Source organism: Epinephelus moara, chromosome 17 (genome assembly GCF_006386435.1).
Source record: "Epinephelus moara isolate mb chromosome 17, YSFRI_EMoa_1.0, whole genome shotgun sequence".
NCBI lineage: Eukaryota > Metazoa > Chordata > Actinopteri > Perciformes > Serranidae > Epinephelus > Epinephelus moara.
In genome coordinates, this window is record NC_065522.1 from 10053762 (window position 1) to 10071469 (window position 17708).

Genomic DNA, 17708 nt, shown 5'->3' on the forward strand with positions numbered 1-17708 from the left:
AATATGTAAATATATTACGTTTATATTCGTTTAACATAAAATGATCTGAAAAACAAATAACTTTATTTGTATAGCCTACTAATATTGATGCCATTTAAACAAAATTAAGCTTCTTTACAATAAAACTGCAAAATTAAATAACATTACAGGCCTATACTGAAATTAAGAGACAAAAAATCCGCAAAATAGGAATAAATGTAGAAAACACGGGTTCACAATGACATGAGTAGCATCAAGCTGTCTAGGTAGAGCAGACCCTGAAGGCCACTAGTCTAAATCACAAGGCAAATTACTGTATTTACTGCTTTGTCATTTAATTTGTTATAGGCTACATAATACTCATTTATTAATTCCATGGGGATATTAAAAAATAATGAAGTATCAAAAATGCTGGGCAATGGACTACTTTCATGGCAGCCATTTTGACATAAGAAAAGCACAGGTGTATCTCGTAACGTTATTAATAACGGCCGCGTTCCATTTAGGTTAGTCACTTCCACGGCCCTTATATTGCGTGTGCTTTCCCTCCTGCCTGACTTATTCGTACACGTAATGGAACACGGCCACTCTTGATAGTAATATTTTACACCTCTGTTTATTCTCTTTTGGCCACAACCTTTACGTAGTTGGAGTTAGCAGTTAGCTAGCTGCCAACTTTGAGGTCCTGTAACGTTACTGTTGGAGTTGTGGTCCAGGCTGACAAATGTAAGTCGTTTTTTCACAGACCTAGCTCTCTTAAAGTATTCACCAGCTCCAATGAAAATGGTATGAATTTGGTATTTAGCTAAATGTATCATTAGGAAACATTGGCTAATTCTAAGTTAATGCTAAGCTAGAGCTAACTTACCTTTAGCGTGTGTAACGTTGGTGAGTTTATTTCTCCAACTAACTGTAGTTAGCCCTCTTTTACTGAAGCTTTGTTACACGAGTAGTAATTTCATTCAGTGTACAGTCTAACTTTACCATATGTTATAGGCTATTCTATAAGCTCATTAATTGCATAACCACATAATAACCGAGCTCGTGACCACCTGACAACTTACTGGCAATTCAGCTAACGTTAACTACATAACCTAAAGAGTCGGAGACTATTCAACTTCGGTAAAGTTGGACATATATTCAGCAGCATACTACAACACTCACTTTGGGAAAATAAGTTTTGTCATAATTTTGCTGAATTTTTATTAGGAAAATAATTCAATAAATAAACAATAAACAATAAATTCTCTATTATAGAGTGTAGTACTATTAGCCTACCTTAATATCAACCACCTGGGGTCTCTGGTGGGTAAAACTACAACACTAATATGCCTTTTTATAGTTTGGGGGATTTTTTTGGAGAAAAATATTCAATAATTTCAATACTATGTGACATTAACGGTCTCATGCTGATCATACTACAACACTCAGTTTGGAGGAAATTGTTGAAAAGCATATTTCCCCTGAGTGTTAAAGTTTTACCCACTAGAGACCCCTGGTGGTTGAAATTAAGGTAATGGTACTACACTCTTTAAAAGTGAAGTTATTGAATCATTTTCCTAATAAAATGGGCTTGGAGCTGAGAGCCACAGACAGGGGAGCAAAATCAGAAACTATGGAGAGATGACTAAAACATCATTGGTGTTGGTCTTTCATGGCTTTTTTGGACAATAATATCAATATTGAATAGCACTAGCTGCCCCCTACTCTGTGCAGCAGAGTTAAAAGTCCCCTGACTTGTTTTTTTTCCTTGCTCTTTTTCAGATCATCAGAGCTGCTGGAGGCTGAACACTGAGCTACTGTGAAGTCATGGTGCTGAAGATCTTCTTCCCACAGTGCTGTAACCGGGCGGACAGTGGCCTTTTGGTCGTCCACTGGATCTCCGGCCATGACTCTGCTGGGGTGTTGGTGGTGATCCACTACCGTTCATCCCTGGACAGGTCAAACAGTACATCCAACAGGTCAGTGCAGCACTGGACAGACCTCCGTGGCCTCTCAGGTCTGGATAAGGGTTACAGTAAATTTAGCCCCAGTTTGTGCCTGTCTTGTATTGATAAGACATTTTAGTCACAGAGCCAAGCAACAGAATTTCCAAAAGATAAATACCTGGTCGTTTAACAAATCTCACTGCCATTTTGAAGGTGTTTCCAGACTCCTCAAGGACTCTCCTAAACATCTGCATTTAGAAAAGTTAAATCCACTGCACAGTAAAACCTGCTTATTAACATGTTTCCTAAGTTGCTCCTATTTTTCCTATTCCAAGAGGATAGCTGGGGATGACATGTCTTTTCACTTAATTCGTACAGCATGAACCAAAATTGCCTTCTTAACGTACAAAAGTTAAAAAAAACTTTATTAGTTTCTCCTCCTCCCTAAACACACTCCTCCATCTTTTTCACCAAGATGCAGGCCCAGAGTGGGGTGGAGCTGTCCATGCCAGGCTCATGGAGGCTACCCAAAGAGGGACAGGAGGGCATGGAGAGCACTTTCTCTCCCCAGGAATGCTGGCTGAATTAGTTTTTTCCACCCACACTGCAGCATAAAATCTTGAAGTAAAGAATAATAATGCTGCATGAAATATAAACTGCTAAAAGTTTTGCCTCTCATTTTATGTAAATGATTAAAATGTGACATGACATGTTGCCAGAGGATGTGCAGACTAAGATCCATGTATGAGAGTGACTCAGATTACAGGTTGATGTAAGCAAGTAGTCATGTGTATCCCTAACATGCTCCTCCTCTTCTATGGTCCAGGTGTTCCGGACTGTGGCCCGCAGCCAGACTCTGTTCTTCCTGGACAGATACGACGACGGGCCACTGAAGTCAACACACTGGCAGTCTGAGGGTCGAGAGGCCAGCATCATCGTGGAGCTGCTCAAACAAGCGTCCGTACTGCTCCGCCTGCTCATCAGCTGGCTGCTCTCTATATAGACCTGGATCTGTAACATCCGGTGAGAAGGGAGAAAATTTAATGGATAAGGCCACTCATATTAAATATGTTTTTTTTATTGTCAACAAATCCCATTTAAAAACAACCAAAACCGAACACCAACTCTAATATTAAAGTTTTCGGATTGGTGGGAGGTTATAGACAGACAGGGGCGGCAGTAGCTCAGTCCATAGGGACTTGGGTTGGGAACCGGAGGGTCGTCTGTTCAAGTCCCCGTCCGGACCAAAATATGGAGCGTGGACTGGTAGCTGGAGAGGTGCCAGTTCACCTCCTGGGCACTGCCGAGGTGCCCCTGAGCAAGGCACCGAACCCCCCAACTGCTCGAAGCGCCTGTCATGGGCAGCCCATGCTGACATCTCTCCGCTTAGTGCATGTATAGGTCCAGTTTGTGCATGTGTGTGTTCGGACCTGTGTGTAATTGACAACAGAGTGTAAAATTGAATTTCCCCTCGGGGATTAATAAAGTATATAAAAAAATAAAAAAAAAATTTTTTTTTTATTTGTGCTGCTTTCAGTATCTATGAATTTGACTAGTTTCTTTAAAAATGATATAGGCTACTGTATATACATATATAATGAAAAACATAAGCAGTGTCTCTTCTAGAACCTGCAACAAATAATGAGTTAGAATAGTGATGTCAATGTAGTATTAATCAGGTTTACAATAGATAAAAAAAAAAAATTGTATTGTCTCAGTTGTTGCATTAAGTGTCAGATGAGAATGACCTATCTATATCTGATTTGTGTCTTTACTCAAATCCAGACACTAAGAGGAAACACATTTTAAACACCATCATTATTTTCATTATCATATTTACGTTTAGGCTCTTCAGTCTTTACCCGCTGCACTTCCTGTCCAGTAAGCTGTCCACCTGTGTTCAGCTCAGCTACAGAACCGAACACATGAGGACAATCAGTTCTTGGAAACCAGCCACCAGACACACGCAGTTCATGAGGTGATGGCTGTAAAAATGACCTAGAAACTCCCTGATGTTATGGACTTTCCTTTGCTGAAAGTGACAGTACGCCTGCTGTTCATACCGTTATGTTTGTCTCTCTGTCTTTCTGCAGGAAAGCCAACATTGTGCTGTCATTCCTGGTGGATGTGGCTCTCGGCATGTTGCTTATCTGGTGGCTCTATAGAGACAACCACATCACCATGTTAGCCAACACACTGGTGCCTGCAGCTGATGTAAGCGTGTGTTACGGAGATCAGACTACACAAAATGCCAGAAAATAAATCTTTTAAAAAATGAAAACAAACAAAAGGTACTCACACTCCGGGCTTTATATTGTACTGATAATCTCTCCATTATCTGACCATTTTCATGCTAAAAAAATACAGAAAATAGAAGTGAAAGCTCTGCTAATGGCCCCGACGACCTCCAAAGGTCATTACACTTGTCAGTGCACTGGTCAGACTTCCACCTTGATTGTCATGTTTCCATCTAGGCTACATCCACCTGATGTCTCCCTTCATAGAGGGGATCCTGTGGTATGGTGGCCTGTCAGCTTGCTTCGGCCTGACCTTTGCCCTCTGGCTGCTCTCTGACATGGTTGCCCTGCTCACCTTCCACATCTACTGCTTCTACGTCTACGGAGCCAGGTGAGCATCAGCATACATCTAACTGCTACTTTATGTTCAGTATTTTTCCGTTTAAGTTTAAGAAGTATTGTCCATGTTGATTTAGTTTCTCTGATAGACTGAATCACAAACTGTCCTAAGAGTGGCAGCCGCTAACTCATAATTGGGTCGAAGGTTTTAGAGATTTGATAACTCAGAGCTTTTATAAGTGTATGTTTACGAGCACAGCTAGTCTGCATCTACCTGACAAGGTAACAGAAGCTGCCTGTAAATTTACTCTGCTTGGAAAAGTGCAGCTTTTGGAAGTTCTGCAGGGTTGCATGCTCATGAATTGTTCACTACTTTGGTGTTTTGTTTTTTATTAGTTAAATGTCTGAAATTTAGGATGAGAAGAAATTATTGCAGCTTGCATTTTGTATATTTGGTGAAACAGGCCCCGTATGAACTGTGAAGATCTCATGTTAAAGGCTACACAACACACCATCCTTTTCTCTCTCTCTGTTTTATAAGAATTGCAGCTGTTTTGTTACTATTATTAGTACATTTGGATGAAATCCCTCACACATCTATATGGCCTGTTCTTAGTAGGGAACACTGTCTAAATGCAGCTGCTGTGCTCTTTCTGTTGCTAATTTAAGCCCAGCACATTGACATGTGATAAACTTGGGTGCTTAGTCTGAACTTGTGTTTTGTGTGAATGAAATTGTACATATACTGTATGTGCTATGCAATATTAAGCGTTAGTATACTATTTTTTGGCAGTTTTTATTTAACATAGCGCTGCACAATATATTGGAATATTATCAAAATAGCAATTTGGCCAACTGCAATATCCAAATTGCAGGACCAGCGTTTTTTTGAAAAAGGTAAAATATGTCACAGCATACCATTATAAATGACACGTTATGATGCTACAAAGATGCACCAGCCTACAAAGCATATTCTAAACTGAAGGGAACGTACTTGTTTGGTACGGACCCCAGCAAAAATCCCATCATCATTTTTATATTTTTAAGAGATGCCAAAATGTCTCTCCAAAGACTTGTTTTCCCAAGATTTTTCTTTAGCTTTGTGATGTTTTGAAGCTATTCATGTCACTTTCATTTGTTTTGTGCAACAGCACACTCAAATATGAAGTTTTTTAGTATGCATATTAAGTTTTTGGGATATTTTAAGTACATATTACAAACACACTATTATACATACTCACAAATGCTTAGAATTAAATTAGCATGATTTATTGGATTGGGACACTGTAGATTTTGTGAGATGTTCCTTTTGATGACCTGCAGGGGGCATATTTTCCCAACATTTCTTTTCCTATGTTTCTCTAGTGAATACATTTCAATTACAGAGTTGAGGTCAGTACCTCTTGGTGGAACCTTTTTAAATGTCATTTTGAGGCTTGAGTGGAGGTTGGGGCACAAAATAACCAGAGCAGTGCCTCTACCTAGGCCAGGAAAGTAAAATGGAAAATAATCACCTTTCTGAGTTTCCTGGCTATCTGCCCTAGTGTTGATACTTTTTATACTCACCACGGTGTCTTTTTTTTTTGTTCATCAAGGTCTGGAGATCTCGAAAAACATTAGACATCCTTTTCTGGGAATGATGATTATCTATATTAAATGTCATGGCATTTGACAAATAGCTATGTTAAAGGGATGGAAGGATGAACCAACCAACATTACTGCCGTCTTTGGGCAAGATGTGAATTGTAATTTAAGACCTGGTCAGTCAAAGCAACTTGGTCTTAAAATGTGCGATTATTCTGTTCACTGGGAATTTGTTTTGGAAATCAGAAAACATACCTATGGTTTAGGAATGTAACCAAAGAATAAACAACAGCAGTAAGGCCTGTTCTCATAGCAGCACACCCACTACATTCAAATGCATGTGAAGTCATGCATTCATTAAAAGTAGCTGTGTTGTGTTTCCCTTCAGAGAAAGCAGAGAATACCATTATTATTATCTCTTTCATTGTAACTGATACAATAATGCAAGTCATCTGAATCTGACTTGGAGAACAGGATGTTTTGTATCACGTCATTGTTGTATATCTGAGTCAGACAGTTACAAAAACTGATTAAGTGATTCAAGTTGTTTCCTTCAGTCTGCCTCTGTTGGTGCACAGAGACAAGCAGAAGAGCAGTTTGCTCAAGATGTTGGCTTTTCCTGTTGTCTTCAGGACAGTGTAATCACTGACGATAAGAGAGGGTAAAGATGATGAAGATTTAGCTGCCTGGACTCTTCATGCAGGTTGATCCAAAGAACTGAAACTCTTGTAATTGTGAGGCGTCTGCTGAGTGGTAGAATAACTCAGAAGCATGTTTCGCTCCATTAACATTTGAACATGCATGTATAGTGGACCTAATGATAATGTAAATGGTGGCACTGGATCCATAGAAAGTCCGATTTTTGTTTGAAATGATCCCTTTTCCATATTTATTTGCAGCTGTGCCAGCAGCTCCAGCAATGGCAATGTTGGTTGGTCACTGCTTTGGTTCAGACTGAAATGTAACATAACCTTTTGTACAGATATTCATGTTCCCCAGAGGATGACTCATACTGACTTTGGTGATCCTCTGACTTAAGAGATTCCCATTTTTGGTTTTTAATGAAATCAGCTACTGGATGTGTTGTGATAAAATGTAGTTCAAACAAAATGTGGTTTATGTTCCCCACAGGATGAATTGTAAAAACTTTGGTCATCCTCTGACTTTGAATTTAGTGCCATCATCAGGTCAGTATTTTTAATGTGTCCAGGACTTAAGCTCCATGGGTTTTAAAAATGTACTGGTGCAGTAAGACTCAAAGATCCAAATATAGTTAAAACGATGTCACTTGGTTCTCGTGTTATCAGCTTGTCAAACTTCTTTCATTTGATAACTGCTGAGGCATGTGTAGACATGCCCTAACACGTCACTGCTGGTAAACCTGATTGTAGATTAAAGTAAAAGTGATGATATTCTTAAATCATGACTGTAATGTTAACTCCCAGCTACACTCAGCTCCTTTTTAATTCCATTCAGTTTTATTGAATAATGACTCTGTTGAGTCTGTGGTGTGATGGAAGGCTGAACACTGTGATAATAGTCTTGGATGGAGGACAGAGGATTGACTAAATTATGCATTTGCTCTAAAGATAGCTTTCCTTGTCGCATATTTATGCTCTAGCAGCTCTTGGAATATGTACAAGTGTGTGTTTTTAAATTTAGTTTGAGAACCTTTGTCAGAGTCATGTATTAAATCTGGATGCTTAGACCCTAAATATATCCCCTGCTCTGATCACAATTCAGTTTGCACACTGGGGAGGATGAATTATAGCTATTCATGTACTTAAGAATTGGCTTTACATAGCTTCTCTGTCTGTCTTTAGGAAGGACAATTTACAGCTGTTTCTGAAAAGTGATAGATACTTTTTTAGTTACAAATTTTAGATGACATTTATTTTTTGTTTCCAGTTTCTAACCCCAGTTTGCAAAGGGTGATAACTCGCCTTTACATCCAATATAAATAAAATAAAATATGGCTTCAGTACATGACAATACAAAGACAGTCTTGTCTTTGGACTGTCATGTGAAATGTGAAATTTCACCGGGGTGTATGAAGGTATTTGTGTGTGGCACTTAATGTGTTTTTTTTTTTTTTTTCCTCCCAGTCTCTCTCTGCTGTTGCTGGCCAGTTTTTTACAGTCTTGTAACGTTATCCCCACCACTAGCAGTCACCACGGTTCTCAACTCAGCTGCCTGTTTACCCTTAAAGACTGGCCTCTGGTGGTGCATGGTGTGCACACCATACAATAATACACCCTCGATACAGCATTTCTGTATGAGTTAATAGAAAGATGAGTGTCTGTATTTTGATTGTATCAAAAATTCTTAGTATCAGGATTTCTAAATACCCTGGTATACAGTAATATCGTGATACCACCCAAGCCTACAGTCAATCCAATCGGAGTTTTGTGGGATTGTGAATGCGGACGTTGTTTTCCTGTGACAGAGCCAAAAAAAGAGAGAACCAGGACACCACTGCAAAAATGATGGATGACATTAGTACAGCCCTACAGGTTGTTTAACATCAATGTACAGATATACAGCTCTTAAACTGGCACGTTTTCTTGATCGACATGAGAAACGTTCACTGTTCCTATCCCAACCGCTACTAAAGCTCCTGTGTCAACTGAAAATGATGGTGAAAGATAGACAAAGGAGAAATATATAATGCTGGTTTGACAAATTTCTGTGGACCTTTTTTAAACAGAGAGATGGAGGGAAAGAGGGGAAATGGGAAATGAGGGTGAAATTGGTAGAAAGACCTTTCAGTTGCGCTGCTTTCATGGTAGATGGGAAGAATGTCACAGAAAGCTGAAGCTGCCAGGTCACCAGACTTTTTTTCTGATCAGCATGAAGACAAAGAACAAAAATTAGCTAATGTTTTAGAGCATGACAGACATGGAAATATCAGCCATAAACCTGAACACCAGCAAGTAGTCATGTCCTGTTCTTTTAAGAACTGTTATCATTTAATGACTGTGGGTGCATGATTAAGTTTTTTCCTCAGAAATGTATTTAAGTGCACTATTTGGCTGCAATACGAGAATTTATCAACAGTGAGCAAGCGGCATACTCTTTCCTGTATAGTAAAAATGGAGGCTGAAAAAATTAAGGTCAAACAGTAAAACTAAGTGCTGATCAAATATGAACTTCTGTTACTGCATTGCCCATTTCTCTTCTGAAATGTTTTCAGAAACATGTTTTAGCTCACTGTAAAACTGTAATTCAAGATCATTTGTTACCAGTCAGCCACTATGTTGTTTTCTGTGTCAAAACGGATGAGCTTGCATTACATCACCCACCAGCCGAAGCGTTTATTGATCCAGGGCAGCACCTTGTATTCAGGTAATTGTAGCTTTTTTATCTTTTGAGCAAAAACAAATGCCACATTCCTTTTCCTCTGTTTTCTCTACTCATGTAGCACCAAATTTAAAAGTATTTCCGTCTTTCTTCTGCATTGACAGCCCAGCTTTATGAAAAGACCATCTTTCCAGCAATGAAAATACTTCTTTAAACTTGAATAATGCCGAATAATTTATTAGTTGATTTATGGTTTGTATTAATGATCTAAATCTGCCAAGTAATAGTAACTATCAAATGAGTGTTTTGTTGTAAAGTACAATATTTGTCTCTGAAATGAAACAGCAGCAGCATAACAAAAACCAAAAGTTGTACCATTCACTACAACAAAATGGTGTGCCATCATCCTGTGTTGGCCACTGAGTTTTCCTGCAACACCACCTTTAGGTTATACAAGATACCTCGTAATGTCATAGGTATATTGTCATAAAATATGAAGACTACATTATGCTACCCACAGTGCAAACATTTTGGTTTTAATGACCCCATGATCTTTACATTAGCACCACTCTCAAAGCAACCTCAAGAAGAAGAGCTATTATGTTGTTGTTTCCATCAAACATATTGAACATAGGTGTTCCTAGAGGGGTTCTAGAGAGTACGTCGTGGTCTACGAGCAAAGGAGCAAAATCTCACTTAGTTATCAGGTATTTATGCATTAACTGCATTATTGTTAAAATTTTAGATTTTTTATTAATAAAGTATTAGCAGGTGTGTATTTCAAATGATTTTAACTTGACAAACTGTTTTTTATTATTTTTTTCTAATGCTATTTTTTTTTATTCTTTAAGAGTTTTAGTAAAAAATGAAATAAGTGTTTTATTTTAGGTTCATTTGTTCTTGTAGTATGACTGAACTGCAGTTCTGCATGTGGTTTATGCAAGTGGTCTTGCTGTAATCCAGTAAGCTATTGCTGAACTGCTGATTGCAGGTACAATAAATGGCAAACACTGTACTGTCTTTCTATTTCATTAGGCCTACTTTCAAATGTGTTAGAAAAATGTTTTATTATAAAATATGAGGGTTGGAGTGTCAGTCATTATGTGGCACTGCAGACATTAGATGCTTTCATTTATTGTATATTTAAATAGGCTAGCTGTAGTTGCTTCTAAAAAAAATAATATAGAATATTGGCCAATAGAAAATGGTTTTTCAAATTTAGCATTTTTATTTATTTATTTTTTTTTCAGGTTAAATTTAGGGCCTTGCTGCATTATAATGTTGAGGGTGTTTTTGCTTTTGTTTTTTGGTTGTTGTGTTCTTGTTATTTATGTAGCCTAGTAGTAATTACACAGACCCAGCAGCTGTCATTAAAGAGAGAGAAATGCTAATAAAAACAGTGAAAAATAAAAAAAGACAAGTAGCACTTAAATGAAATAATTAAATGAACACATATGAAAAATTGTCTATCTTTCTGTCTCAATCACACGCACGCACGTGCGTCATGAAATGTCATGGAAACAGAACGATGACCCGGCCAAGGTCGGGTATATAAGGCCTTCACATTATTATGATCGCTCCCTTTGCACTTGGATTTGGACTAGAGCCAACCTGTGAAAAGATAACTGTTGAGTTTTGAGACAGAAAGCAGATTTTGTTGGAGAAAAGTTTGTTAAAACTTGGATTTCGAAGAACCCGACGATGGCCGCCAGCAGACCCCGGACCCTGGAGGAGCTCCTGTGTGAACTGGACATCAGCCGCGCAGGTAAGACAACTTTAACATTTATTTTAGTGTTTTACTTGTTGATTCGACCTCTTAAAGTGTTAAAAGCCTTATCGATGAAGAGATTCGTATAATGTTTGAATTTGAAAGTGCACAGTTCACACCATGTTGTTAGGCCTGTTGAAATACTCCAGATTTGGTGAAAACAGACGCTAATTCACGATTTCTTGTGTAGATTATTTTTTGGACAGAATGTGTTAAATATACCGGAACATGTGTTGAATATATTAACAATGTAGTGATTTGAAAACATTTTTATGTTTTTCACATGTTTAAGGGGTCACATCTTCCAAATGTGACAATTTGTGACTGAATTTGCCGAAAAACAAAGATGGTGACTGGGCCGAATTTCAAATAATATCACAAATGTTATTTAGTTGTCACCATGGAGACGATGCAACTGTTAGGAGCGGGCGTCAGGTCGCATGACGCACAGGTGTAATCAAACCAGGGAAGGATTCTGAGTTGTTTTGATTTAATTGTTAAAGCCTGCCTTTTGTACCTGGAGTTCATGCGCAAACATGTGGTCCTTGAATTTCAAATTGTATGATGATAAACTTAGGCCTATTCTTAACATTTAAAATTGTGCGGTATTTTGTTTTGGTGGGACAAGAGACCGATTTATTTAGCCTAACTGTATATTACGGACTGCATGTGCGCATCCTGCGTCCAGGCTGATATTGAAGCAATATCACACGAGAGGGAGTGATGTACTGTATATCGTCACGGCTGTGACTCAGTCGTAGGCCGAAGACAATTACAGCCGTGACGATATACAGTACATCACTCCCTCTCGTGTGATATTGCTTTTATACATACATCACTCCCTCTCGTGTGATATTGCTTTTATACAACGGTTCAACAACAGCTTAAACAGCAATGCTGAGTAAGGAAATGTTAACAAAAGGTGATTAAATAAATTATTTAAAGGTGCTGTATGTGGCCAAATGTACTGGGGACACTGCTAATGCTGCTTGCCGTGCTGCTAGCTCAGTTGTAACTGTAACTGATGCTGAGACTCTACTGGCTGTGTGACTGGTAGACGGCGGTGGGTGGCGCAACAGGCCAAAACACAAATTCAAAACATAAACATGATTTGCAGACTGCAAAAAATTCTTTTAGATGCAAATATTCTGGCTGTACTATTGTTGTCGGTGAGATCAGTATGTTATATGAACATTATTCCTTAGTCTCTGTGACATATTAGGAGGATTTTACGACTGTTTGCTTTAGATTTCTTACATATAGCTCCTACATATGTTGTGTAGCTCCGCGAAAAAATAAACAGTTCCCCCAGTCTGTCGCCAGGCAACGCAGCACACACGCCAGGAACTCACAAGCTAGGCTACTTTGTATTTACATTGATCTGCAACTGTGTAACTTCGTCCAGTTCGGCTGATGAAACGTTGGCAAACCTGGATGTTCACTCTCCCTCATCCTCATCAGTACCTCATCAGATGATCATTGATAATTCAGTTCAAACGATATCACAGCTTGGCTTTGCTTTTATAGCCTACAACAGCTCTACAAACGTCACTTAGTTGGCCGCAATAAATGACAACAGATTATGATTTCTTTGTTTATTTATGTGGCTCCACCAGCGCAAACTAGATCGGGACTTGTATACAAGTACACAAACAGCAACAAACAATATAGTTGGTCCTATTTATATTCATAACACCTGTGAGCAGAGTGATTTTACTGTTACATGTCCCAGTGATGTTGTACTCTATATCAGCACTCATGGAATGAGTCCAATCAAATTACTAACTGTTGTATAATATCTGATACATGTGATGTGCAACTCATAAACTGTGAGAATACTGAGTTATTAACTGCCAGTTCAGTCTGCACAGAACTCACTGTGGTATCTTTGGATGTATTTAACCATGATGCACTGCGTAATGTGTAATGTAGTGCAATGCATATTAAATACATTTATGCTGTTTATTGCAAACCTTCGGGAGTTTTGTCCACATAGACACACAAACACTGAGGTCGTTGCAATTGACAGACAACCATTCACACTCACATTCACACCTATGGTCAATTTAGTGTCACCTGCATATCCTTGGACTGTGGGAGAACAACACCCACACTGACACAGGGAGAACATGCAAACTCCGCACAGAGGGGCTCCCCCACCCTGGGTTCGAACCAGGAATCCTCTTGCTCTGAGGGGACAGTGCTAACCATTACGCCTGTGTTTTCTTATCTAAATTTTGATTATTGTTAATTTAATTCAAAATATTTAAAGCTGCAGTAGGTAGAAAGCCTGAAAACGGTTGAGTCTCATCTGAGATAGGTTTCGTTCGTCTCCACCCTGAGGCCCTCCTACCAGACGAGCACGCGAGTATTTTATCCTACTTGGTTCTATTTCTCCCTCTCTGGGAGCCTCGGCTCTCCCTCACCGCGCAGCAACCCTCCCCATCCCTCCCTCGCGGCCCCGCACATACTCCCGAGCCTCGGCTCTCCCTCACCGCGCAGCAGCCGCCCCATCCCTCCCTCGTGGCCCCACACATATACCCCCGAGGCTCGGCTCTCCCTCTCCACGCAGCAGCCCTCCCCATCCCTCCCTCGCGGACCCGCACATAGAGTGCTCTATACTCCCGAGCCTTGGCTCTCCCTCACCGCGCAGCAGCCCGCCCCGCATATACCCCCGAGGCTAGGCTCTCCCTCTCCGCAGAGAGCCCTCGGCTCTGCTCCCACGGCCGACCCTCGCACCCTCCAGCCAGGCCAAGCCCCACCTCACCCTTCCCCTCCCTCCGGGGCTCCGGGGAACCGAGTTCTGTCTTCCTTTTCTGGGTTGTTTAGCCGTGTAGGCAGTTGTAGCCAATGCTGGAATAGCTATTTTACCTGGTGCACTGTTCGCCATTGCCGCTTGCTCTCCCCTTCTGCCAGCGGCACTGGAATGCACATATGCAGTAATACAGCCAATAGGAACGCAGTGATTGATTGGTTGATGCACATCGGCATGATACTGATTCTTTAGAGGCTGAACACAGAGCCATGGTGAGGTGCAGAAACCTACTGTTTGTCTCAGACCACTTGATTTACATTATGCTTAGAGAATATTATAAAAAATTTACTCAATTATACCAAAACAATGTTGCCTACTGGAGTTTTAATGAGAGACTAAATGACAAATACTTATAATTTGAAAATTTTTTCCCCCCTCAGGTGGTGCTATGCACATCATCGAGCGTCTTGTGGAGGTAGGTGAGGTTGATGATGGTAAGTTTGAGGTAAGTGACTTTTTAGACCCTTATGATGAAGACTCTCAAAATGAAGATGACTTGTCTGAGCAGGAGAGTGAAGATTCTTGTTACTGGTCCGACACCGAGGATGAAGAGGATCTTGAGTGTCTCCTCCCAGTCTCTCCTTCGTCTGAAGACTCTGCTCCCCCAGCCTCTAGCCTCAGCTCCTCCACCAAGAGAAGCAGGGAAGAGAGCGACGAACTGCAGGTAAGTGCGAAGAGGCAGAGGAAGATTTGTGAGGACAGCCATGAAGACCCAAGACCCTCCACTTCAGGCCTCAGCACCTCCAAGAGAAGCAGAGAGGAGAGCAACACAGGTCAGGTAAGTGTGAAGCGGCGGAGGAAGTCTTGTGAGGACAGCCATGAAGACCCAAGACCCTCCACTTCAGGCCTCAGCACCTCCAAGAGAAGCAGGGACGAGAGCAACACAGGTCAGGTAAGTGTGAAGCAGCAGAGGAAGACTTGTGAGGACAGCCATGAAGACCCAAGACCCTCCACTTCAGGCCTCAGCACCTCCAACAGAAGCAGGGACGAGAGCAACACAGGTCAGGTAAGTGTGAAGCAGCAGAGGAAGACTTGTGAGGACAGCCATGAAGACCCAAGACCCTCCACTTCAGGCCTCGTTTTCTCCACAGACAGATATTGGCGGAGTCCTTTTCAGGACTATGACAGCGACTCAGATGACGACTGACAGCCCTGATTGGGAACCCTTGTGTCTGGCAGGATTCATAAATCCCCAGGCAGCCCTTGCGTCTGGCGAGGCTATCACAGCCCTTGGTAGCGTCTTGCACCAGGGCTTCTTTCTTTACATTTTACTTTTTCATTGTAGCTGATGATGCTGGAGTCATGTACCAGTGACGGGGAAACCCTTGTGTCTGGCAGGACTCATAAATCCCCGTGCAGCCTTTGCGTCTGGCGAGGCTATCGCAGCCCTTGGTAGTGTCTTGCACCAGGGCTTCTTTCTTTACATTTTACTTTTTCATTTATAGCTGAAGATGCTGGATTCATGTGCCAGTGACTGGGAAACCCTTGTGTCTGGCAGGACTCATATATCCCCATGCAGCCTTTGCGTCTGGCGAGGCTATCGCAGCCTTCGGTAGCGTCTTGCACCAGGGCTTTTTTCTTCACATTTTACTTTTTCGTTTATAGCTGAAGATGCTGGATGCTTGTACCAGTGGTAAGGTAACAGCATGCTATACTGTTATCTATTTTTCTTTATAAAGTATAGGTGGCTATACTGGACAAAATCAGAACCTAATGACAACATTAACACAAGTCTCTTACAAATATTAACCTCTCTGACCAATATAGAAATACCAGCTTGTTTAATTTGCTCACTCTGTTGCATTGTCAGGTTTCAGGTCTCTTTTACGTAGGTATTGATAGGTGTAGATAGTATGACAACGTCATGGCCCTGCCCCTCTGGCCTTCCATCTACGGTCACCAGCTGGGTGGTCTATGCAGTGGCGGAGATGATCATGGCGTGGATGACTGACTCTCCCTACAATCTGGAGATATGACAGTAACACACTAACACCACTCAAACATACTCACACCCACTCACACACAGTCGCTCAAACATATGCACACTGGTACACACTCTTGGAGTTTGGAGATAAGTTTCCTTTTAGTTTATAGATACAGTAAGTTTTAAATCTTTATTTCCTGCTTAGTATAGATACGTTTTTAAACACTTTCACCCAACATTCATTTCAATCATTTTCTTCTACTTCCAAAAAAAACAAAAAAACAAAAAAAAAAACTTCTTGGCTTTCTTATTAGTTTGGAGATAAGTTTCCTTTTGGTTTATAGATAAGTTTTTAAAAAAACTTTCACCCAACTTTCATTTCCCTCTCAAAAAAAAAAAAAAAAAAAAAAAAAAAAAAGCATGTATTGTAAGTTTTTAACTAATTTGTTTCTTTTAGCTTGGAGATAAGTTTCCTTTTGGTGTATAGATAATTTTTATAGCCTTCTTTTCTGATTTGTATAGATAAGTTTTTAAAACACTTTTATTCAACTTACATTTCCCTCTGCAAAAAAAACAAAAAAAAACTTCTTGGCTTTCTTATTAGTTTGGAGATAAGTTTCCTTTTGGTGTATAGATAATTTTTATAGCCTTCTTTTCTGATTTGTATAGATAAGTTTTTTAAAACACTTTCATTCAACTTACATTTCCCTCTTCAAAAAAAAACAAAAAAACAAAAAAAAACTTCTTGGCTTTCTTATTAGTTTGGAGATAAGTTTCCTTTTGGTTTATAGATACGTTTTTTAAAAAAACTTTCACCCAACTTTCATTTCCCTCTTCAAAAAAAAGCATGTATTGTATGTTTTTAAGTAATTTGTTTCTTTTAGTTTGGAGATAAGTTTCCTTTTAGTTTATAGATACAGTAAGTTTTAAATCTTTATTTCCTGCTTAGTATAGATAAGTTTTTAAACACTTTCACCCAACATTCATTTCAATCATTTTCTTCTACTTCCAAAAAAAAACAAAAAAAAAACTTCTTGGCTTTCTTATTAGTTTGGAGATAAGTTTCCTTTTGGTTTATAGATAAGTTTTTAAAAAAAACTTTCACCCAACTTTCATTTCCCTCTTTAAAAATAGCATGTACTGTAAGTTTTTAAGTAATTTGTTTCTTTTAGTTTGGAGATAAGTTTCCTTTTGGTTTATAGATAAGTTTTATAACCTTCTTTTCTGCTTAGTATAGATAAGTTTTTAAAACACTTTTATTCAGCTTTCATTTCCCTTGTCAAAAAAAAAAACATAGCATGTACTGTAAGTTTTTAAGTAATTTGTTTCTTTTAGTTTGGAGATAAGTTTCCTTTTGGTTTATAGATAAGATTTATATGCTTCTTTCCTTCTTTTCTCCTTACAATAGATAAGTTTTTAAAACACTTTCATTCAACTTTCATTTCCCTCTTCAAAAAAAAAAAATAGCATGTACTGTACGTTTTTAACTCATTTGTTTCTTTTAGTTTGGAGATAAGTTTCCTTTTGGTTTATAGATAAGTTTTTAAAACACTTTCATTCAACTTTCATTTCCTTCTTCCAAAAAAAAAAAAAAAATTACCATGTACTGTAAGTTTTTAAGTAATTTGTTTTTTTTAGTTTGGAGATAAGTTTCCTTTTGGTTTATAGATAAGTTTTATAGCCTTTTTTCTGCTTAGTATAGATAAGTTTTTAAGACACTTTCATTCAACTTTCATTTCCCTCTTCAAAGGAAAAAAAATAGCATTTACTGTACGTTTTTAACTCATTTGTTTCTTTTACTTTGGAGATAAGTTTCCTTTTGGTTTATAGATAA

General features: G+C 39.2%; 1 pseudogene; it reads left to right on the forward strand.

The window, feature by feature from the left end:
* Positions 1 to 612: 612 nt before the first annotated feature.
* LOC126404674 (phosphatidylinositol N-acetylglucosaminyltransferase subunit Q-like) lies at positions 613 to 4539 on the forward strand (annotated as a pseudogene).
* Positions 4540 to 17708: the final 13169 nt, after the last annotated feature.